This window comes from Electrona antarctica (assembly GCF_951216825.1).
Source record: "Electrona antarctica genome assembly, chromosome: 12".
Lineage (NCBI taxonomy): Eukaryota > Metazoa > Chordata > Actinopteri > Myctophiformes > Myctophidae > Electrona > Electrona antarctica.
In genome coordinates, this window is record NC_136793.1 from 53437783 (window position 1) to 53464108 (window position 26326).

The window sequence follows — 26326 nt, forward strand, 5'->3', positions numbered from 1 at the left end:
CATGTCAGCGTTGTAGTGAGAGGACATTAACCCATTATAACTGGGAAAGCAAAGCATCTGTCATTTTAACCATTCTTTTTTTTTAATACGTTGGCTGTTCAAAAATAGCAGATATGCAAGCTCATAGCGCAGTACAAAGTAACACGCTCTGAGCTTATAGATCTGCTATTTTTTTTTGAATCGTGAAAATGTGTGCAAATCTTTGAATATATAGGCTATAGGTTTGTAATGCTTCTGGAGGTCCAGACCAGAGATAATGTGATAATGTGTTTTCAGAAAACTGACATTTGTAGAATCAGCCTCAGGTCTAAATGGTTAAGTGTGTTTTAAGCATTATATTGTACTTTAGCTTTTTGAAAAATCGTGAAAATGTGGCGCAAATGTTTGAATATATATTCTTTCAGAGCGAACGTTTTTAACTCAAATCTTTGCTTCTGGTCGGTCCCTGGAACAATACATTTTCAGATGGGGGTCAGTGGCCAATTACTGTAGCCTACATATAATTCTGGGGCTCCCTGACATGAAATAGTTTGTGAACCACTGATATAGAAACATGGGTTTATCAGAAAACTCTCAGGATTTAGAAGACATTTGTAGAATCAGCCTCAGGTCTAAATGGTTTAATACACTTCAGCATGACAATAGCACTGTTTTACATTTAGATCAGATGACTGCTGTTTGTGGGTTTGGGTTATGACTTCTGTTGATTGAAAATGATTACCGTTCCCTATTTTGGCATGGCATTATAAGTGAAAATTGTCAAAGATCTCAGTGTACTCAGTGCCTCAGTGCACCGAGATGCGTTGCGTAGTGAGTTTGTAGATCGGCTTGAACCCTATAACATCATAATAGGCAAACATTCAGAAAGCAGATCTACAAGCTCACAATGCCCCTGGGGATCCCCGGTTAACGAACTATACATGGTTTAAAGGAATCCTCATTAAATAGGGGTGCACATGCTTATCCGACATATACCATAGGACCGACATGCGGAAACAACGGATTAAGGTTGGCGAACAATCCGAACATGCGTTAAGGTTGGCGACCGGATTAAGGTTGGCGAACATGCGTTAAGGTTGGCGACCGGATTAAGGTTGGCGAACATGCGTTAAGTTTGGCGACCGGATTAAGGTTGGCGAACAACATGCGTTAAGGTTGGCGACCGGATTAAGGTTGGCGAACATGCGTTAAGGTTGGCGACCGGATTAAGGTTGGCGAACATGCGTTAAGGTTGGCGACCGGATTAAGGTTGGCGAACATGCGTTGAGGTTAGCGACCGGATTAAGGTTGGCAAACATGCGTTGAGGTTGGCAACCGGATTAAGGTTGGCGAACATGCGCTGCTCCGTGCTAGGTTAGGGTTTGAGGTAGGTTGTCGTTCTAATGACAGTCGGACCAATAGTATGTCGGAAGCATGGAGGTGTACACAGTAAAATAAAGTTTGGGGATCTGTTAAACTGGAATACTGTAATACAGCACTTCAATTACTTACTTAAAAGACAATTATTGGATATCTACAAATTACTTAGCCTAGAAAATGACTGCTAGAACAAAGAAAGAAAGGCTGGTATACTTTGTAAAGGATTAGATTATTTATGTCCGCTGTGCCATTAGAGATGTGAGTGATCATTCATGTTTTTTAATGGGCATGAAATCTTGAGTCAAACCCTCAAAATCCATTTCTTGAAATAGCCTATAGTTTGAGAATCACTGTTCTAAAAAATAAAATAAAAATCTATATCGTTCAGAAAAGGTTATGAATCAATATGAATCAAGTTTTTAATAAATCCAGCATGTGTATGGATAACATACAGACAGTAGGTCAGTGGTTCTCAACCAGTGGTCCCCTGCAGTTAAACTTACATGTCCCCCTAGGGGACACGGGGAGAACATGCAAACTCCACACAGAAAGGCCCTTTCGCCAACCCCGCCTCGGGTATGGGCACTGATGACGCAGAGGAGGAAATGAAATGAAATGAAATGATTACTATATTTACCCAGGGTAAGTGGGCTAAGCTCAAGAACTTGTTTCCAGCCAGGCCCTGCTCATAGAACATTTCATCGTAGTGGTTCAATGCCTTGTTCAAGGGCACTTCAGCGGTGGTAATTTTAACGCGTCGGACCGCTGATTCGAACTGGCGACCTTCCGGTATCAAGACCGCTCCGCAATCTGTTCGGCCACCGCTGCCACGCCGCCAGCACCCACAGCGTCCCGAGCGGGAATCGAACCCAGGACCTTATAGCTGTGAGGCGACAGCACTACCAACTGTGCCACCGTGCCCTTCACCCATGTTATTGTTAAATATAGATCTGCATTACTTCATTTACAAGAAGTCTACACAATTAGAGAATGTAGAAGAATTTGTTATTTTGATCAAAGTGTACCTGCAAAATCTTATCCACAACAATAACAAAATATTCGAATGAGTTTTGGGTCAGAGAGGCTAAATGTCATCAAATGGTGGTCCACCGTGGCTCAAAATGCATAATAATTAATGAACTTTGATATGAAAATGGTTGAACACCAAACCACTGTTATAGGCTACTGTTATACTGAATCCCACTCAATAAGAGGCGCGGTGGTGCCCCCTCGTGGCACCGTGCGCACACTACACCCTTGTGTCAGACTGGTCAGGTGATTGGTCAGCCTGGTGTCAGCTCAGCTGACTCCTTATAACTCGATCTATGGGTATAGTTGCCCTAATTACTTTGATTTCATGCGTTTTCCTCCCACCCGTCGGGCTAAACGGAACAGGAAATCACAGACTTCTTCCTAAACATGCGCAGCCAGAAAAAAAAGGACTGACCCTCTTGTGTAATAATAACACGAAAACAGATGCAACTTTATTTTTGTATATTTTTGATAGGTAAAAAACAGTTATCCCAAGAAATTGTAAGTAATATTGCTGTAAAATGATCATGTGTAAATAATGAAAGAGAGTAAAGCAGATGGATATATTCACTTGTCCTGTGTGTATGTGTTCACTGGTGTTTCATCATGTCAGCGTTGTAGTGAGAGGACATTAACCCATTATAACTGGGAAAGCAAAGCATCTGTCATTTTAACCATTCTTTTTTTTTAATACGTTGGCTGTTCAAAAATAGCAGATATGCAAGCTCATAGCGCAGTACAAAGTAACACGCTCTGAGCTTATAGATCTGCTATTTTTTTTTTAATCGTGAAAATGTGTGCAAATCTTTGAATATATAGGCTATAGGTTTGTAATGCTTCTGGAGGTCCAGACCAGAGATAATGTGATAATGTGTTTTCAGAAAACTGACATTTGTAGAATCAGCCTCAGGTCTAAATGGTTAAGTGTGTTTTAAGCATTATATTGTACTTTAGCTTTTTGAAAAATCGTGAAAATGTGGCGCAAATGTTTGAATATATATTCTTTCAGAGCGAACGTTTTTAACTCAAATCTTTGCTTCTGGTCGGTCCCTGGAACAATACATTTTCAGATGGGGGTCAGTGGCCAATTACTGTAGCCTACATATAATTCTGGGGCTCCCTGACATGAAATAGTTTGTGAACCACTGATATAGAAACATGGGTTTATCAGAAAACTCTCAGGATTTAGAAGACATTTGTAGAATCAGCCTCAGGTCTAAATGGTTTAATACACTTCAGCATGACAATAGCACTGTTTTACATTTAGATCAGATGACTGCTGTTTGTGGGTTTGGGTTATGACTTCTGTTGATTGAAAATGATTACCGTTCCCTATTTTGGCATGGCATTATAAGTGAAAATTGTCAAAGATCTCAGTGTACTCAGTGCCTCAGTGCACCGAGATGCGTTGCGTAGTGAGTTTGTAGATCGGCTTGAACCCTATAACATCATAATAGGCAAACATTCAGAAAGCAGATCTACAAGCTCACAATGCCCCTGGGGATCCCCGGTTAACGAACTATACATGGTTTAAAGGAATCCTCATTAAATAGGGGTGCACATGCTTATCCGACATATACCATAGGACCGACATGCGGAAACAACGGATTAAGGTTGGCGAACAATCCGAACATGCGTTAAGGTTGGCGACCGGATTAAGGTTGGCGAACATGCGTTAAGGTTGGCGACCGGATTAAGGTTGGCGAACATGCGTTAAGTTTGGCGACCGGATTAAGGTTGGCGAACATGCGTTAAGGTTGGCGACCGGATTAAGGTTGGCGAACATGCGTTAAAGTTGGCGACCGGATTAAGGTTGGCGAACTTGCGTTAAGATTGGCGACCGGATTAAGGTTGGCGAACATGCGTTGAGGTTGGCGACCGGATTAAGGTTGGCAAACATGCGCTGCTCCGTGCTTGCAGTTATGGTTAGGTTAGGGTTTGAGGTAGGTTGTCGTTCTAAAGTTTGGGGATCTGTTAAACTGGAATACTGTAATACAGCATTTCAATTACTTACTTAAAAGACAATTATTGGATATCTACAAATGACATAGCCTAGAAAATGACTGCTAGAACAAAGAAAGAAAGGCTGGTATACTTTGTAAAGGATTAGATTATTTATGTCCATAGCTGTGCCATTAGAGATGTGAGTGATCATTCATGTTTTTTAATGGGCATGACATCTTGAGTCAAACCCTCAAAATCCATTTCTTGAAATAGCCTATAGTTTGAGAACGACTGTTCTAAAAAATAAAATAAAAATCTATATCATGCAGAAAAGGTTATGAATAAATATGAATCAAGTTTTTAATAAATCCAGCATGTGTATGGATAACATACAGACAGTAGGTCAGTGGTTCTCAACCAGTGGTCCCCTGCAGTTAAACTTAAATGATGGAGAGTTGGTAACCAAATGTACCCTTTAACTCTTGAGAGTATAAGGTGATACTAAATGGACCCATGTTATTGTTAAACATAGATCTGCATTACTTAATTTACAAGAAGTCTACACAATTAGAGAATGTAGAAGAATTTGTTATTTTGATCAAAGTGTACCTGTTATTACTCCTAATGGTAGGCCTATCACATCGATACAGCATGGATATTGTGGACAAAATCTTATCCACAACAATAACAAAATATTCTAATGAGTTTTGGGTCAGAGAGGCTAAATGTCATCAAATGGTGGTCCACCGTGGCTCAAAATGCATAATAAATAATGGACCTTGATATGAAAATGGTTGAACACCAAACCACTGTTATACTACTAGACTACTGTTATACTGAATCCCACTCAATAAGAGGCGCGGCGGTGCCCCCTAGTGGCACCGTGCGCACACTACACCCTGGTGTCAGTAGACTGGTCAGGTGATTGGTCAGCCTGGTGTCAGCTCAGCGGACTCATTATAACTCGATATATGGGTATAGTTGCCCTAATTACTTTCACAGCTGTATTAAATTACAATTAAATTGATTATAAACCACGTACGAATACACAATAGTCAAAACAGGAAACCATCATAAAGGAGGTAAAAAGGGAAAAGAAACATAATAGTGAGGGGGGAAAAGTGGTGGGTGGGGGATTCAGATTTTACGGGGGCCAGTTTCGAATTGCAGCCGTCTGTAGGTGCCCTGCTTTGAGAGCAGTTTTGAAGGAGTCAAGGGATTTGCATGTCTTAATGGCTGTTGGTAGGGCGTTCCACATTTTGGTGGCACTGTTCTAAAAAATAAAATAAAAATCTATATCATTCAGAAAAGGTTATGAATCAATATAAATCAAGTTTTTAATAAATCGAGCATGTGTATGGATAACATTCAGACAGTATAGGTCAGTGGTTCTCAACCAGTGGTCCCCTGCAGTTAAACTTACATGATGGAGAGTTGGTAACCAAATGTACCCTTTAACTCTTGAGAGTATTATATAAGATGATACTAAATGGACCCATGTTATTGTTTATTTTTTATATAATTTTTATCCCACGATTTTGTAACCCATTTTTCACCCCTGTGTCAATTATCTAATGTGATCCTGGGCTCTACACACCCTCCGCCAACCTAGGGAGAGCAACGGACTTGAACTCATGCTTCCTTCATGCCCGAGTGTCCAAGTTGCTCCTTTACACCTGACAGGGGGGAGTTTCCCTGGTTGGACGTAGCGCGTGGAAGGAACACGTTATTCCAACCAGTTCCTTTCCCCTCCATCAGGCGCCCCGGCTGGCCAGGGGGAGGCAGTTTAGAGACCAGGATTACTGCATGTTTTTTGTGAGGGTACCTACCCTAGGGGACACGGGGAGAACATGCAAACTCCACACAGAAAGGCCCTTTCGCCAACCCCGCCTCGGGTATGGGCACTGATGACGCGGAGGAGGAAATGAAATGAAATGAAATGATTACTATATTTACCCAGGGTAAGTGGGCTAAGCTCAAGAACTTGTTTCCAGCAAGGCCCTGCTCATAGAACATTTCATCGTAGTGGTTCAATGCCTTGTTCAAGGGCACTTCAGCGGTGGTAATTTGAACGTGTCGGACCGCTGATTCGAACTGGCGACCTTCCGGTATCAAGACCGCTCCGCAATCTGTTCGGCCACCGCTGCCACGCCGCCAGCACCCACAGCGTCCCGAGCGGGAATCGAACACAGGACCTTATAGCTGTGAGGCGACAGCACTACCAACTGTGCCACCGTGCCCTTCACCCATGTTATTGTTAAATATAGATCTGCATTACTTCATTTACAAGAAGTCTACACAATTAGAGAATGTAGAAGAATTTGTTATTTTGATCAAAGTGTACCTGCAAAATCTTATCCACAACAATAACAAAATATTCTAATGAGTTTTGGGTCAGAGAGGCTAAATGTCATCAAATGGTGGTCCACCGTGGCTCAAAATGCATAATAATTAATGAACTTTGATATGAAAATGGTTGAACACCAAACCACTGTTATAGGCTACTGTTATACTGAATCCCACTCAATAAGAGGCGCGGTGGTGCCCCCTCGTGGCACCGTGCGCACACTACACCCTTGTGTCAGTAGACTGGTCAGGTGATTGGTCAGCCTGGTGTCAGCTCAGCTGACTCCTTATAACTCGATCTATGGGTATAGTTGCCCTAATTACTTTGATTTCATGCGTTTTCCTCCCACCCGTCGGGCTAAACGGAACAGGAAATCACAGACTTCTTCCTAAACATGCGCAGCCAGAAAAAAAAGGACTGACCCTCTTGTGTAATAATAACACGAAAACAGATGCAACTTTATTTTTGTATATTTTTGATAGGTAAAAAACAGTTATCCCAAGAAATTGTAAGTAATATTGCTGTAAAATGATCATGTGTAAATAATGAAAGAGAGTAAAGCAGATGGATATATTCACTTGTCCTGTGTGTATGTGTTCACTGGTGTTTCATCATGTCAGCGTTGTAGTGAGAGGACATTAACCCATTATAACTGGGAAAGCAAAGCATCTGTCATTTTAACCATTCTTTTTTTTTTAAATACGTTGGCTGTTCAAAAATAGCAGATATGCAAGCTCATAGCGCAGTACAAAGTAACACGCTCTGAGCTTATAGATCTGCTATTTTTTTTTTAATCGTGAAAATGTGTGCAAATCTTTGAATATATAGGCTATAGGTTTGTAATGCTTCTGGAGGTCCAGACCAGAGATAATGTGATAATGTGTTTTCAGAAAACTGACATTTGTAGAATCAGCCTCAGGTCTAAATGGTTAAGTGTGTTTTAAGCATTATATTGTACTTTAGCTTTTTGAAAAATCGTGAAAATGTGGCGCAAATGTTTGAATATATATTCTTTCAGAGCGAACGTTTTTAACTCAGATCTTTGCTTCTGGTCGGTCCCTGGAACAATACATTTTCAGATGGGGGTCAGTGGCCAATTACTGTAGCCTACATATAATTCTGGGGCTCCTTGACATGAAATAGTTTGTGAACCACTGATATAGAAACATGGGTTTATCAGAAAACTGTCAGGATTTAGAAGACATTTGTAGAATCAGCCTCAGGTCTAAATGGTTTAATACACTTCAGCATGACAATAGCACTGTTTTACATTTAGATCAGATGACTGCTGTTTGTGGGTTTGGGTTATGACTTCTGTTGTTTGAAAATGATTACCGTTCCCTATTTTGGCATGGCATTATAAGTGAAAATTGTCAAAGATCTCAGTGTACTCAGTGCCTCAGTGCACCGAGATGCGTTGCGTAGTGAGTTTGTAGATCGGCTTGAACCCTATAACATCATAATAGGCAAACATTCAGAAAGCAGATCTACAAGCTCACAATGCCCCTGGGGATCCCCGGTTAACGAACTATACATGGTTTAAAGGAATCCTCATTAAATAGGGGTGCGCATGCTTATCCGACATATACCATAGGACCGACATGCGGAAACAACGGATTAAGGTTGGCGAACAATCCGAACATGCGTTAAGGTTGGCGACCGGATTAAGGTTGGCGAACATGCGTTAAGGTTGGCGACCGGATTAAGGTTGGCGAACATGCGTTAAGGTTGGCGACCGGATTAAGGTTGGCAAACATGCGTTAAGGTTGGCGACCGGATTAAGGTTGGCGAACATGCGTTAAGGTTGGCGACCGGATTAAGGTTGGCGAACTTGCGTTAAGATTGGCGACCGGATTAAGGTTGGCGAACATGCGTTGAGGTTGGCGACCGGATTAAGGTTGGCAAACATGCGTTGAGGTTGGCAACCGGATTAAGGTTGGCGAACATGCGCTGCTCCGTGCTTGCAGTTATGGTTAGGTTAGGGTTTGAGGTAGGTTGTCGTTCTAAAGTTTGGGGATCTGTTAAACTGGAATACTGTAATACAGCACTTCAATTACTTACTTAAAAGACAATTATTGGATATCTACAAATTACTTAGCCTAGAAAATGACTGCTAGAACAAAGAAAGAAAGGCTGGTATACTTTGTAAAGGATTAGATTATTTATGTCCGCTGTGCCATTAGAGATGTGAGTGATCATTCATGTTTTTTAATGGGCATGAAATCTTGAGTCAAACCCTCAAAATCCATTTCTTGAAATAGCCTATAGTTTGAGAATCACTGTTCTAAAAAATAAAATAAAAATCTATATCGTTCAGAAAAGGTTATGAATCAATATGAATCAAGTTTTTAATAAATCCAGCATGTGTATGGATAACATACAGACAGTAGGTCAGTGGTTCTCAACCAGTGGTCCCCTGCAGTTAAACTTACATGTCCCCCTAGGGGACACGGGGAGAACATGCAAACTCCACACAGAAAGGCCCTTTCGCCAACCCCGCCTCGGGTATGGGCACTGATGACGCAGAGGAGGAAATGAAATGAAATGAAATGATTACTATATTTACCCAGGGTAAGTGGGCTAAGCTCAAGAACTTGTTTCCAGCCAGGCCCTGCTCATAGAACATTTCATCGTAGTGGTTCAATGCCTTGTTCAAGGGCACTTCAGCGGTGGTAATTTTAACGTGTCGGACCGCTGATTCGAACTGGCGACCTTCCGGTATCAAGACCGCTCCGCAATCTGTTCGGCCACCGCTGCCACGCCGCCAGCACCCACAGCGTCCCGAGCGGGAATCGAACCCAGGACCTTATAGCTGTGAGGCGACAGCACTACCAACTGTGCCACCGTGCCCTTCACCCATGTTATTGTTAAATATAGATCTGCATTACTTCATTTACAAGAAGTCTACACAATTAGAGAATGTAGAAGAATTTGTTATTTTGATCAAAGTGTACCTGCAAAATCTTATCCACAACAATAACAAAATATTCGAATGAGTTTTGGGTCAGAGAGGCTAAATGTCATCAAATGGTGGTCCACCGTGGCTCAAAATGCATAATAATTAATGAACTTTGATATGAAAATGGTTGAACACCAAACCACTGTTATAGGCTACTGTTATACTGAATCCCACTCAATAAGAGGCGCGGTGGTGCCCCCTCGTGGCACCGTGCGCACACTACACCCTTGTGTCAGACTGGTCAGGTGATTGGTCAGCCTGGTGTCAGCTCAGCTGACTCCTTATAACTCGATCTATGGGTATAGTTGCCCTAATTACTTTGATTTCATGCGTTTTCCTCCCACCCGTCGGGCTAAACGGAACAGGAAATCACAGACTTCTTCCTAAACATGCGCAGCCAGAAAAAAAAGGACTGACCCTCTTGTGTAATAATAACACGAAAACAGATGCAACTTTATTTTTGTATATTTTTGATAGGTAAAAAACAGTTATCCCAAGAAATTGTAAGTAATATTGCTGTAAAATGATCATGTGTAAATAATGAAAGAGAGTAAAGCAGATGGATATATTCACTTGTCCTGTGTGTATGTGTTCACTGGTGTTTCATCATGTCAGCGTTGTAGTGAGAGGACATTAACCCATTATAACTGGGAAAGCAAAGCATCTGTCATTTTAACCATTCTTTTTTTTTAATACGTTGGCTGTTCAAAAATAGCAGATATGCAAGCTCATAGCGCAGTACAAAGTAACACGCTCTGAGCTTATAGATCTGCTATTTTTTTTTTAATCGTGAAAATGTGTGCAAATCTTTGAATATATAGGCTATAGGTTTGTAATGCTTCTGGAGGTCCAGACCAGAGATAATGTGATAATGTGTTTTCAGAAAACTGACATTTGTAGAATCAGCCTCAGGTCTAAATGGTTAAGTGTGTTTTAAGCATTATATTGTACTTTAGCTTTTTGAAAAATCGTGAAAATGTGGCGCAAATGTTTGAATATATATTCTTTCAGAGCGAACGTTTTTAACTCAAATCTTTGCTTCTGGTCGGTCCCTGGAACAATACATTTTCAGATGGGGGTCAGTGGCCAATTACTGTAGCCTACATATAATTCTGGGGCTCCCTGACATGAAATAGTTTGTGAACCACTGATATAGAAACATGGGTTTATCAGAAAACTCTCAGGATTTAGAAGACATTTGTAGAATCAGCCTCAGGTCTAAATGGTTTAATACACTTCAGCATGACAATAGCACTGTTTTACATTTAGATCAGATGACTGCTGTTTGTGGGTTTGGGTTATGACTTCTGTTGATTGAAAATGATTACCGTTCCCTATTTTGGCATGGCATTATAAGTGAAAATTGTCAAAGATCTCAGTGTACTCAGTGCCTCAGTGCACCGAGATGCGTTGCGTAGTGAGTTTGTAGATCGGCTTGAACCCTATAACATCATAATAGGCAAACATTCAGAAAGCAGATCTACAAGCTCACAATGCCCCTGGGGATCCCCGGTTAACGAACTATACATGGTTTAAAGGAATCCTCATTAAATAGGGGTGCACATGCTTATCCGACATATACCATAGGACCGACATGCGGAAACAACGGATTAAGGTTGGCGAACAATCCGAACATGCGTTAAGGTTGGCGACCGGATTAAGGTTGGCGAACATGCGTTAAGGTTGGCGACCGGATTAAGGTTGGCGAACATGCGTTAAGTTTGGCGACCGGATTAAGGTTGGCGAACATGCGTTAAGGTTGGCGACCGGATTAAGGTTGGCGAACATGCGTTAAAGTTGGCGACCGGATTAAGGTTGGCGAACTTGCGTTAAGATTGGCGACCGGATTAAGGTTGGCGAACATGCGTTGAGGTTGGCGACCGGATTAAGGTTGGCAAACATGCGCTGCTCCGTGCTTGCAGTTATGGTTAGGTTAGGGTTTGAGGTAGGTTGTCGTTCTAAAGTTTGGGGATCTGTTAAACTGGAATACTGTAATACAGCATTTCAATTACTTACTTAAAAGACAATTATTGGATATCTACAAATGACATAGCCTAGAAAATGACTGCTAGAACAAAGAAAGAAAGGCTGGTATACTTTGTAAAGGATTAGATTATTTATGTCCATAGCTGTGCCATTAGAGATGTGAGTGATCATTCATGTTTTTTAATGGGCATGACATCTTGAGTCAAACCCTCAAAATCCATTTCTTGAAATAGCCTATAGTTTGAGAACGACTGTTCTAAAAAATAAAATAAAAATCTATATCATGCAGAAAAGGTTATGAATAAATATGAATCAAGTTTTTAATAAATCCAGCATGTGTATGGATAACATACAGACAGTAGGTCAGTGGTTCTCAACCAGTGGTCCCCTGCAGTTAAACTTAAATGATGGAGAGTTGGTAACCAAATGTACCCTTTAACTCTTGAGAGTATAAGGTGATACTAAATGGACCCATGTTATTGTTAAACATAGATCTGCATTACTTAATTTACAAGAAGTCTACACAATTAGAGAATGTAGAAGAATTTGTTATTTTGATCAAAGTGTACCTGTTATTACTCCTAATGGTAGGCCTATCACATCGATACAGCATGGATATTGTGGACAAAATCTTATCCACAACAATAACAAAATATTCTAATGAGTTTTGGGTCAGAGAGGCTAAATGTCATCAAATGGTGGTCCACCGTGGCTCAAAATGCATAATAAATAATGGACCTTGATATGAAAATGGTTGAACACCAAACCACTGTTATACTACTAGACTACTGTTATACTGAATCCCACTCAATAAGAGGCGCGGCGGTGCCCCCTAGTGGCACCGTGCGCACACTACACCCTGGTGTCAGTAGACTGGTCAGGTGATTGGTCAGCCTGGTGTCAGCTCAGCGGACTCATTATAACTCGATATATGGGTATAGTTGCCCTAATTACTTTCACAGCTGTATTAAATTACAATTAAATTGATTATAAACCACGTACGAATACACAATAGTCAAAACAGGAAACCATCATAAAGGAGGTAAAAAGGGAAAAGAAACATAATAGTGAGGGGGGAAAAGTGGTGGGTGGGGGATTCAGATTTTACGGGGGCCAGTTTCGAATTGCAGCCGTCTGTAGGTGCCCTGCTTTGAGAGCAGTTTTGAAGGAGTCAAGGGATTTGCATGTCTTAATGGCTGTTGGTAGGGCGTTCCACATTTTGGTGGCACTGTTCTAAAAAATAAAATAAAAATCTATATCATTCAGAAAAGGTTATGAATCAATATAAATCAAGTTTTTAATAAATCGAGCATGTGTATGGATAACATTCAGACAGTATAGGTCAGTGGTTCTCAACCAGTGGTCCCCTGCAGTTAAACTTACATGATGGAGAGTTGGTAACCAAATGTACCCTTTAACTCTTGAGAGTATTATATAAGATGATACTAAATGGACCCATGTTATTGTTTATTTTTTATATAATTTTTATCCCACGATTTTGTAACCCATTTTTCACCCCTGTGTCAATTATCTAATGTGATCCTGGGCTCTACACACCCTCCGCCAACCTAGGGAGAGCAACGGACTTGAACTCATGCTTCCTTCATGCCCGAGTGTCCAAGTTGCTCCTTTACACCTGACAGGGGGGAGTTTCCCTGGTTGGACGTAGCGCGTGGAAGGAACACGTTATTCCAACCAGTTCCTTTCCCCTCCATCAGGCGCCCCGGCTGGCCAGGGGGAGGCAGTTTAGAGACCAGGATTACTGCATGTTTTTTGTGAGGGTACCTACCCTAGGGGACACGGGGAGAACATGCAAACTCCACACAGAAAGGCCCTTTCGCCAACCCCGCCTCGGGTATGGGCACTGATGACGCGGAGGAGGAAATGAAATGAAATGAAATGATTACTATATTTACCCAGGGTAAGTGGGCTAAGCTCAAGAACTTGTTTCCAGCAAGGCCCTGCTCATAGAACATTTCATCGTAGTGGTTCAATGCCTTGTTCAAGGGCACTTCAGCGGTGGTAATTTGAACGTGTCGGACCGCTGATTCGAACTGGCGACCTTCCGGTATCAAGACCGCTCCGCAATCTGTTCGGCCACCGCTGCCACGCCGCCAGCACCCACAGCGTCCCGAGCGGGAATCGAACACAGGACCTTATAGCTGTGAGGCGACAGCACTACCAACTGTGCCACCGTGCCCTTCACCCATGTTATTGTTAAATATAGATCTGCATTACTTCATTTACAAGAAGTCTACACAATTAGAGAATGTAGAAGAATTTGTTATTTTGATCAAAGTGTACCTGCAAAATCTTATCCACAACAATAACAAAATATTCTAATGAGTTTTGGGTCAGAGAGGCTAAATGTCATCAAATGGTGGTCCACCGTGGCTCAAAATGCATAATAATTAATGAACTTTGATATGAAAATGGTTGAACACCAAACCACTGTTATAGGCTACTGTTATACTGAATCCCACTCAATAAGAGGCGCGGTGGTGCCCCCTCGTGGCACCGTGCGCACACTACACCCTTGTGTCAGTAGACTGGTCAGGTGATTGGTCAGCCTGGTGTCAGCTCAGCTGACTCCTTATAACTCGATCTATGGGTATAGTTGCCCTAATTACTTTGATTTCATGCGTTTTCCTCCCACCCGTCGGGCTAAACGGAACAGGAAATCACAGACTTCTTCCTAAACATGCGCAGCCAGAAAAAAAAGGACTGACCCTCTTGTGTAATAATAACACGAAAACAGATGCAACTTTATTTTTGTATATTTTTGATAGGTAAAAAACAGTTATCCCAAGAAATTGTAAGTAATATTGCTGTAAAATGATCATGTGTAAATAATGAAAGAGAGTAAAGCAGATGGATATATTCACTTGTCCTGTGTGTATGTGTTCACTGGTGTTTCATCATGTCAGCGTTGTAGTGAGAGGACATTAACCCATTATAACTGGGAAAGCAAAGCATCTGTCATTTTAACCATTCTTTTTTTTTTAAATACGTTGGCTGTTCAAAAATAGCAGATATGCAAGCTCATAGCGCAGTACAAAGTAACACGCTCTGAGCTTATAGATCTGCTATTTTTTTTTTAATCGTGAAAATGTGTGCAAATCTTTGAATATATAGGCTATAGGTTTGTAATGCTTCTGGAGGTCCAGACCAGAGATAATGTGATAATGTGTTTTCAGAAAACTGACATTTGTAGAATCAGCCTCAGGTCTAAATGGTTAAGTGTGTTTTAAGCATTATATTGTACTTTAGCTTTTTGAAAAATCGTGAAAATGTGGCGCAAATGTTTGAATATATATTCTTTCAGAGCGAACGTTTTTAACTCAGATCTTTGCTTCTGGTCGGTCCCTGGAACAATACATTTTCAGATGGGGGTCAGTGGCCAATTACTGTAGCCTACATATAATTCTGGGGCTCCTTGACATGAAATAGTTTGTGAACCACTGATATAGAAACATGGGTTTATCAGAAAACTGTCAGGATTTAGAAGACATTTGTAGAATCAGCCTCAGGTCTAAATGGTTTAATACACTTCAGCATGACAATAGCACTGTTTTACATTTAGATCAGATGACTGCTGTTTGTGGGTTTGGGTTATGACTTCTGTTGTTTGAAAATGATTACCGTTCCCTATTTTGGCATGGCATTATAAGTGAAAATTGTCAAAGATCTCAGTGTACTCAGTGCCTCAGTGCACCGAGATGCGTTGCGTAGTGAGTTTGTAGATCGGCTTGAACCCTATAACATCATAATAGGCAAACATTCAGAAAGCAGATCTACAAGCTCACAATGCCCCTGGGGATCCCCGGTTAACGAACTATACATGGTTTAAAGGAATCCTCATTAAATAGGGGTGCGCATGCTTATCCGACATATACCATAGGACCGACATGCGGAAACAACGGATTAAGGTTGGCGAACAATCCGAACATGCGTTAAGGTTGGCGACCGGATTAAGGTTGGCGAACATGCGTTAAGGTTGGCGACCGGATTAAGGTTGGCGAACATGCGTTAAGGTTGGCGACCGGATTAAGGTTGGCAAACATGCGTTAAGGTTGGCGACCGGATTAAGGTTGGCGAACATGCGTTAAGGTTGGCGACCGGATTAAGGTTGGCGAACTTGCGTTAAGATTGGCGACCGGATTAAGGTTGGCGAACATGCGTTGAGGTTGGCGACCGGATTAAGGTTGGCAAACATGCGTTGAGGTTGGCAACCGGATTAAGGTTGGCGAACATGCGCTGCTCCGTGCTTGCAGTTATGGTTAGGTTAGGGTTTGAGGTAGGTTGTCGTTCTAAAGTTTGGGGATCTGTTAAACTGGAATACTGTAATACAGCACTTCAATTACTTACTTAAAAGACAATTATTGGATATCTACAAATGACTTAGCCTAGAAAATGACTGCTAGAACAAAGAAAGAAAGGCTGGTATACTTTGTAAAGGATTAGATTATTTATGTCCATAGCTGTGCCATTAGAGATGTGAGTGATCATTCATGTTTTTTAATGGGCATGACATCTTGAGTCAAACCCTCAAAATCCATTTCTTGAAATAGCCTATAGTTTGAGAACCACTGTTCTAAAAAATAAAATAAAAATCTATATCATTCAGAAAAGGTTATGAATCAATATGAATCAAGTTGTTAATAAATCCAGCATGTGTATGGATAACATACAGACAGTAGGTCAGTGGTTCTCAACCAGTGGTCCCCTGCAGTTAAACTTACATGTCCCCCTAGGGGACACGGGGAGAACATGCAAACTCCACACAGAAAGGCCCTTTCGCCAACCCCGCCTCGGGTATGGGCACTGATGACGCGGAGGAGGAAATGAAATGAAATGAAATGATTACTATATTTACCCAGGGTAAGTGGGCTAAGCTCAAGAACTTGTTTCCAGCCAGGCCCTGCTCATAGAACATTTCATCGTAGTGGTTCAATGCCTTGTTCAAGGGCACTTCAGCGGTGGTAATTTTAACGTGTCGGACCGCTGATTCGAACTGGCGACCTTCCGGTATCAAGACCGCTCCGCAATCTGTTCGGCCACCGCTGCCACGCCGCCAGCACCCACAGCGTCCCGAGCGGGAATCGAACCCAGGACCTTATAGCTGTGAGGCGACAGCACTACCAACTGTGCCACCGTGCCCTTCACCCATGTTATTGTTAAATATAGATCTGCATTACTTCATTTACAAGAAGTCTACACAATTAGAGAATGTAGAAGAATGTGTTATTTTGATCAAAGTGTACCTGCAAAATCTTATCCACAACAATAACAAAATATTCTAATGAGTTTTGGGTCAGAGAGGCTAAATGTCATCAAATGGTGGTCCACCGTGGCTCAAAATGCATAATAATTAATGAACTTTGATATGAAAATGGTTGAACACCAAACCACTGTTATAGGCTACTGTTATACTGAATCCCACTCAATAAGAGGCGCGATGGTGCCCCCTCGTGGCACCGTGCACACACTACACCCTTGTGTCAGTAGACTGGTCAGGTGATTGGTCAGCCTGGTGTCAGCTCAGCTGACTCCTTATAACTCGATCTATGGGTATAGTTGCCCTAATTACTTTGATTTCATGCGTTTTCCTCCCACCCGTCGGGCTAAACGGAACAGGAAATCACAGACTTCTTCCTAAACATGCGCAGACAGAAAAAAAAGGACTGACCCTCTTGTGTAATAATAACACGAAAACAGATGCAACTTTATTTTTGTATATTTTTGATAGGTAAAAAACAGTTATCCCAAGAAATTGTAAGTAATATTGCTGTAAAATGATCATGTGTAAATAATGAAAGAGAGTAAAGCAGATGGATATATTCACTTGTCCTGTGTGTATGTGTTCACTGGTGTTTCATCATGTCAGCGTTGTAGTGAGAGGACATTAACCCATTATAACTGGGAAAGCAAAGCATCTGTCATTTTAACCATTCTTTTTTTTTAATACGTTGGCTGTTCAAAAATAGCAGATATGCAAGCTCATAGCGCAGTACAAAGTAACACGCTCTGAGCTTATAGATCTGCTATTTTTTTTTGAATCGTGAAAATGTGTGCAAATCTTTGAATATATAGGCTATAGGTTTGTAATGCTTCTGGAGGTCCAGACCAGAGATAATGTGATAATGTGTTTTCAGAAAACTGACATTTGTAGAATCAGCCTCAGGTCTAAATGGTTAAGTGTGTTTTAAGCATTATATTGTACTTTAGCTTTTTGAAAAATCGTGAAAATGTGGCGCAAATGTTTGAATATATATTCTTTCAGAGCGAACGTTTTTAACTCAAATCTTTGCTTCTGGTCGGTCCCTGGAACAATACATTTTCAGATGGGGGTCAGTGGCCAATTACTGTAGCCTACATATAATTCTGGGGCTCCCTGACATGAAATAGTTTGTGAACCACTGATATAGAAACATGGGTTTATCAGAAAACTCTCAGGATTTAGAAGACATTTGTAGAATCAGCCTCAGGTCTAAATGGTTTAATACACTTCAGCATGACAATAGCACTGTTTTACATTTAGATCAGATGACTGCTGTTTGTGGGTTTGGGTTATGACTTCTGTTGATTGAAAATGATTACCGTTCCCTATTTTGGCATGGCATTATAAGTGAAAATTGTCAAAGATCTCAGTGTACTCAGTGCCTCAGTGCACCGAGTTGCGTTGCGTAGTGAGTTTGTAGATCGGCTTGAACCCTATAACATCATAATAGGCAAACATTCAGAAAGCAGATCTACAAGCTCACAATGCCCCTGGGGATCCCCGGTTAACGAACTATACATGGTTTAAAGGAATCCTCATTAAATAGGGGTGCACATGCTTATCCGACATATACCATAGGACCGACATGCGGAAACAACGGATTAAGGTTGGCGAACAATCCGAACATGCGTTAAGGTTGGCGACCGGATTAAGGTTGGCGAACATGCGTTAAGGTTGGCGACCGGATTAAGGTTGGCGAACATGCGTTAAATTTGGCGACCGGATTAAGGTTGGCGAACAACATGCGTTAAGGTTGGCGACCGGATTAAGGTTGGCGAACATGCGTTAAGGTTGGCGACCGGATTAAGGTTGGCGAACATGCGTTGAGGTTAGCGACCGGATTAAGGTTGGCAAACATGCGTTGAGGTTGGCAACCGGATTAAGGTTGGCGAACATGCGCTGCTCCGTGCTAGGTTAGGGTTTGAGGTAGGTTGTCGTTCTAATGACAGTCGGACCAATAGTATGTCGGAAGCATGGAGGTGTACACAGTAAAATAAAGTTTGGGGATCTGTTAAACTGGAATACTGTAATACAGCACTTCAATTACTTACTTAAAAGACAATTATTGGATATCTACAAATTACTTAGCCTAGAAAATGACTGCTAGAACAAAGAAAGAAAGGCTGGTATACTTTGTAAAGGATTAGATTATTTATGTCCGCTGTGCCATTAGAGATGTGAGTGATCATTCATGTTTTTTAATGGGCATGAAATCTTGAGTCAAACCCTCAAAATCCATTTCTTGAAATAGCCTATAGTTTGAGAATCACTGTTCTAAAAAATAAAATAAAAATCTATATCGTTCAGAAAAGGTTATGAATCAATATGAATCAAGTTTTTAATAAATCCAGCATGTGTATGGATAACATACAGACAGTAGGTCAGTGGTTCTCAACCAGTGGTCCCCTGCAGTTAAACTTACATGATGGAGAGTTGGTAACCAAATGTACCCTTTAACTCTTGAGAGTATAAGATGATACTAAATGGACCCCTGTTATTGTTAAATATAGATCTGCATTACTTAATTTACAAGAATTTACACAATTAGTTTAATTAATTTGTTATTTTGATCAAAGTGTAGCCTACCTGTTATTACTCCTAATGGTAGGCATCGATACAGCATGGATATTGTGGACAAAATCTTATCCACAACAATAACAAAATATTGTAATGAGTTTTGGGTCAGAGTCTGAGAGGCTAAATGTCATCAAATGGTGGTCCACCGTGGCTCAAAATGCATAATAAACTAGAAAAAGTGCCCTTCTGGGCACAGGTCTCCACCAGGAGGATAGGACTGTGTGAGATGTTTGGCAAAATGTTTAGGAGTAATATAAACATGTTTTTTTTTTGTTAGTTTTTTGTAACAATTTTCTTCATTTTGTTGAGGAAATGCAGAGTGCCTGGTGGCACTATAATAGGCCAATGTGAAAAGGGTGCCATTTCTTCATACGCCTTTAATGGCAATTGGATGATTTGAGGCATTTTGTTCCAAAAATGTGTTTTGCAAAAATCAACCTGTTGGTGGCGCTATAACAGGCCAATGTGAAAAGGGTTCCTCAGCCTAGTAAGAAAATGTGTGAAAGATTTCACGTAAATTGCATGCTGCGTTCATGATTTGAGGCTTTTGTTCAAAACGGGGCAATCTTGCAAACTGTGAAAGCCAATTATAGCCAATTAGGATGGAATATGAAATATCGGACAGATCCGACTTGAGCACATGACCATAGAGACACACACACACACACACACACACACACACACACACACACACACACACACACACACACACACACACACACACACACACACACGGACGGAGTGCAAAACATACTCTCTCCCCATGCCTTCGGCCTGGTGGAGACAATAATGGACCTTGATATGAAAATGGTTGAACACCAAACCACTGTTATACTACTAGACTACTGTTATACTGAATCCCACTCAATAAGAGGTGTGGCGGTGCCCCCTAGTGGCACCGTGCGCACACTACACCCTGGTGTCAGTAGACCTGTCAGGTGATTGGTCAGCCTGGTGTCAGCTCAGCTGACTCCTTATAACTTGATCTATGGGTATAGTTGCCCTAATTACTTTCACAGCTGTATTAAATTACAATTAAATTGGTTATAAACCACGTACGAATACACAATAGTCAAAACAGGAAATCATCATAAAGGAGGTAAAAAGGGAAAATAAACATATACAGTGAGGGGGAAAAGGGGTGGGTGGGGGATTCGGATTTCACGGGGTCCAGTTTCGAATTGCAGCCGTCCGTAGGTGCCCTGCTTTGAGAGCAGTTTTGAAGGAGTCAAGGGATTCGCATGTCTTAATTAATGGCTGTTGGTAGGGCGTTCCACATTTTGGTGGCATAGGAGCTAAATTCATTTAGTAGCTTGTTTGTGCCGAATCTGGGTTGTTTTGAACAATAATAGCAATTCAAATCAGTTGTCCTCAAAACCACACCTCCAGTCACTGTCATAAGTACGGGAGGTGCGCTCGGCAGCAGAGCCTGTTTGTCCATGGCTGCACACGCACCTGCCAGCCCATCAAGTATAATTCATGCTTCGTCCCGCGATGGTGTCGCGCACGCAGACCTCTACGCTCACAACAGTGAGCGATGTGAGCTAGTTGTGTATATTCGTACACAGTGTCTCTAAATGTTTAGATGAATTGAAAATGGTGGGCCCTATTGTAAACAAGTGTAATGCTTTATGGTGTCGTCCACTCACTGTTAACAGTTTTTGTATTGAGTTGTACTTGAAATGTACTGTAATTCTGCAAACTGTTAATAAATCAATCAATCAATCAATCAATCAATCAATCAATCAATCAAAAGTATATCAGCTGTTCTCTGTGCGCAGGCTACTGTTGCGCTTTGAAGTATAAATGTATCCTAGGGTGCACCTCACTACTAGCCAACACACAAGATAAATGGAATGAAACCAGCGCTCCCCAAAACAACAGGTTTGGAGATCTGTTGGGAATTGATTACATGAAACAGTCACCCGTGCGCCCAGTCCCAATGTTTGTAAACAAATAATTGGTCTATACACTACACAGTGTAGTGTAGTCTACACTACAGTAACAGTAGGCTACTATTCATGGATTGCGCCGACTGTAGTGTCTACATCCTCATCTCCGTTCACTTCATAGGGTGAATCACGCGTTGGCGAAGTGCTGTGCCATGCTAGGCCATATATGTCTATGTGCTAGGCGAAGTGTATTCTCGTGTAGCCAGACAACTATTCCACAATCTCCGAATGCTGTATGATGAAATGAAAGCGTGATGAAAGCAAGTAATGTATGACGAAAGCATTTGGAAATTGCGAGAGGCAACAGTCTGGTAACGCAAGACTATAGGCGAAGTGTGACAAAGTCCTGGACCGGAAGTGTGCAGAATGCACTGGACTCAATCAATCCCTTTATTTTAGATAGTTTTTTAGTAATAGTACAAAACATTACAGAGACTTTAGTTGTCACTCAGTCACTGTACAATACTTTAAACCAGTTGTCATGTTGCACGCATGCCTAAAACTGCTGATATTTGCGCCGCCCTCCCTCGTTGAAAAACAATGAATTTCAAACTCTAGCTTGTCCCTCTCCAGTTCAGGCTGCATGAGCAGCCTACTCATTTCCATCAGTAGGCTATAGTTATACCACACATATCTTTATTTATTCACTTTTATAGAAATATAGTTACTATTGTATATTAAGGTGGTTTGTTTTGGTTTGTATCCATCACATGCATGTTCCAGGTCCTGTAAGACCAAACTTACTTACAGAGCCCTGATGCTGTCAACACCTTCAGAAGACATTTTTTGTATCTATCTAATCCACCTACTGTACTAACTGCATGGACCCCTGTTCTGTATGCACATTGATTTATGTTAAACTGAAAGACCTTTTATTTGTGTTATTTATTTCTCTGACAGGAATCATTTCATTTCATAAATAGCCTATAACTCTCTGGTATAAAGGACTCTCTGACAGGAATCATTTCCATAGGTATAGCGGACCAACCAACCCATAATGAAGAGGTTATCACTTGAAGAGTTGCTTTTACTTTTCTTAGTTTTACATGTCATGGTAAAAACGTCATCTCACATCAAAGTATATTAACAGTAAAAGACACAAAGGACATAAAGAGAGAGACATTTATTGGCGTTCAGTTCAAAGTATGGACAGATACTGCAGGTCAGCATTACATTTCTTTCCCCTTAAATGTATAAAATAAAGAATAAATGTATGCTTTGGAAAATGGACATAAATAATGTCATGTCACGGTACATTATTATCAGATCTAACCCTTCAACGTCTTGTTTATGACTGGCTAGTGGCTATCACAGGTTTTGTAGCATTTAAAAAAATATTAGGCCTTTACAAAAATATATTATATTTATTTTGCCGCACATTTGTAAAAGAAAAAACAGTGTTCTCAGGGGCCCAAAGTTCCAATTAGCTTTCCTGCATGTCCCTTAGTTTGGTTTAGTTTAGTTAATTCAGTATTGCACACAATCACACAATTGAAAAAAGATTTCACAAAGTAGAAAATCTTTCTCTACATCTACAAAGGCGCAGTGTAACTCCATCTGCTCAGTTAACCTCTTTAACCCTGGAACTATATGATCAGACATCAGCTATGTGTAAAGTTGGTTAATCAAATAAAAACAGGGTTTAAGACCTTCTAAATCAGTAGTTCTCAAACTGTTTCATGCCAAGGACCCCCAAAACGATATGAATTTGACCGCAGACCCCTCTTAAAGATGGAGTGCAGTGATTTATGTAGGCTGCTTTTTGTGTCTATGTATCTATGGAGTTAACATTACTCTAACAGACCCCAGGTGTGGTTATAATATTCAAATATGTCTTCCCTCGGGTTCCCTGTGTATTTTTGCTTTCTTCCTGAAAGCTGAAAGCCTTTGGGCCCTATTATGCGTGTCTTAAGTACCAGGTCTTATGACTTAACTTAAGACCTGGAGGCGTGGTCAATGCTGTTTGGCCACTCAGAATAGCCAAATGGCATTGATCACGCCTCCAGGTCTTAAGTTAAGTAATAAGACCTGGTACTTAAGACATGCATAATAGGGCCCTTTGAGTCAAAAGGCCCAGTCATACAACAGCTGTGGGTGCGGCTTCCATTCAGGTGGGTCACCACCACTCACCACCCACCTCAAAACCAGGTATAGGCCTACTTAATGAACTTGTTGGTGTGGCCACATAAAAACATAATTTTAACACTTTCTCTACACTTTTGTGAAGAAAAAAAAAACGTCCTCCTAGTATAATCATACTAGCTACCTGATGATCATGTTTTAGTGGGGAATCACGGCACTCCATCTTTAACCAAATCTCTTGAAGCCGCCATGGCTGGTGGAGCGTTGTCTACTCTGCGTTGTACTGAGGGAACAGCTCGTCCATCCAGGAGTCCATCATGGTGACATTGTAGAACAGAGAAGGACGACTGCTGTGACCATGGAAGAGGACACCGTAGAGGCCAAAGACCCCATTTTCCTGCTCACACACGAGATGGCTCCCCATCTCCTGATGAAACAACAACAACAACAAAGTGGCATTTCTCAGTGTGTGTTTTTAATGCGTAAATAAATATCACGGTGACGTTTCCATCTCTTTGTCACTCACCCAGCTGGGATGGGTCTCATCGAAAGCAGTGCAGAATGTAGCGTTGGTGATGTATTTGTGGTTGTAAGAAGGCATGTCCCGCTTGCACTGGTCGTTGGATATGATCCTGGCATTCCAGTCATTGGATCCTGGGGAAACCACACGCAGGGTTCAAACTTTGAGGACTTTTGTACATGCTCATTTGGAAAAACTGAGGAAAATTCTATTCCATTAAATATATATTTTAACCACTTGTTTGCCTACAATGACATGTCAAAAATCGGGACAATGGTTGTATCCTGCCACACTAATAGCCAGCGCAACACCCCATCCTTTGTCCGCCTTCTCCTACCAAACCACACCGTTTGCACACATCTCACCATGCACAACACCAACAGCATGCCTGTCCAGACATCAACCACTACTTTGCATCCATGCAACTGTCATATTTACAGTACAATACCCATTTATATGAAAGAACACATTCTTGCGCAAGACCACCAGCCTACGTCAAAATCTTCATCACTTTGCCTAGTTACGCCAACTCCGTTCACTTCATGGGGCCAGTCCAATGGCGCATTGTAGTCTACGTCTACGGCCTTCACAGTGACACACACGTTACATGAACCACGCGACCGGGATGATTTCCAACCCCTCAATGTCCAACCTCGCTGCCTCTGCTCCACACCAGCTCATTCTACCTCAGCCCCCTCCCCCTCTGGCTGCTGTGCCGGACAGGCGAACACTCCACCACGTCGTGTTGACTACACTACACTAATAAGGACACATGACGGCCACCGCCAGCAACAACCCGAAAAACACATCTCTCGCCTATGGCACGGCAAACGCCACACAACTACGCTTGGTGAACGCAGCTAAAGCAGCTGCCGTACGGCTTCACAACTTCACAGTACACTGTGGAGGATTTTTGTATCGCATCGCGGGGCCGGGGGGACTTGAATTGACAAGTGCGCGAGTGAGTGAGTGAGTGAGTGTGTGTGTGTGTGTGTGTGCGCGCGCAGTACACATACTATTTACCCAGGGTGTGCGTGTGTCTACGATGGCCAGCCAGCCACACACACACCACCTCTCATCGCCACAAAACGCGGATGCCAAGTTCTTCCGTGCATTATTTATTTCCCAGTCCCACCACGGATTCAAAGTAACCAATGACTGTGTGTGTGTGTGTGTGTGTGTGTGTGTGTGTGGCACGTTATATATTTATGAACATGTAGATCAGCTATTTTCGCTAATCGTTTGAATGTTTTTGTCCAAGTTGTGACTTCTTGACACCTATAATGGAATAGTGAGGAGATGAAGTGACAGACAGAATGAGCGATAATAAACGGTTTAATAATAGAGCATGGTTAATGTAATTATACCTGACAACATCGTCAGTCACAACAAAGTACTTGAATCGGGGCAGCATTCCCCTTGAAGTATCCATGCACACGATCCTGAAAGATAAATGATAAAACAAATCAGGTTGAAGAGCAGCTTGGTTGCATGGTTTCCTCTGCTGTGTGTGTGTGTGTGTGTGTGTGTGTGTGTGTGTGTGTGTGTGTGTGTGTGTGTGTGTGTGCGTGTGTGCCTGCGATGCGTGCGTGCGTGCGTGCGTGTGCAATATGTGCATGCATGCGTGTGTGTGACACTTCAAAGTGCATGTCCTTGAGCAAGACAGGATTCAGTATTTTGCTCAAGGACATTTCGACACACAGCCAGGAGGAGCGCGGCGATCGAACCGGGAACCTTCTGACTCCAGGACGACCGCTGTTCCTCCTCAGTCACTGGCTGTCCTGTTGTATAAGGTATGTATGTATGGAGGTATGGCTACCTGAAGAAATGCCATGAAAGGCCACGAGTGAGGAGATGCCTCTCCGTTTATGATACGTGGTCCAACTGGAACCCTCGTCCCACACGGTGTCTCTGGCTCTGGGGTGGTCCCTGGGGTGGGCTCTGGGGTGCAGGGCCCTGGGGTCTCTAGATCATAAAACACACCAGGACAGCTAAATACATGTAGCTATGCATTTAATGAATGTGTGTGTGTGCGTGTGTGCGTGTGTGCATGCGTGTAAAATAAAAGTCTAAAACCAAATAAAGTGTGAAATATCTCTATCTGATAGCAGCCTATAGTAATTGCTATAGTCTTCAGTAAAAGGGGACTCCCCGTCTCTTTTAACCAATAAAGGAGATAAATGTGAAGTATATTCAGACAATAGGCTAAATAAATTGGAACTGGAATGTTATAAGAGTCACCCAGGGGTCCCAGGCGCCGTTCACACCTATCAGACAGCCGTCTTAT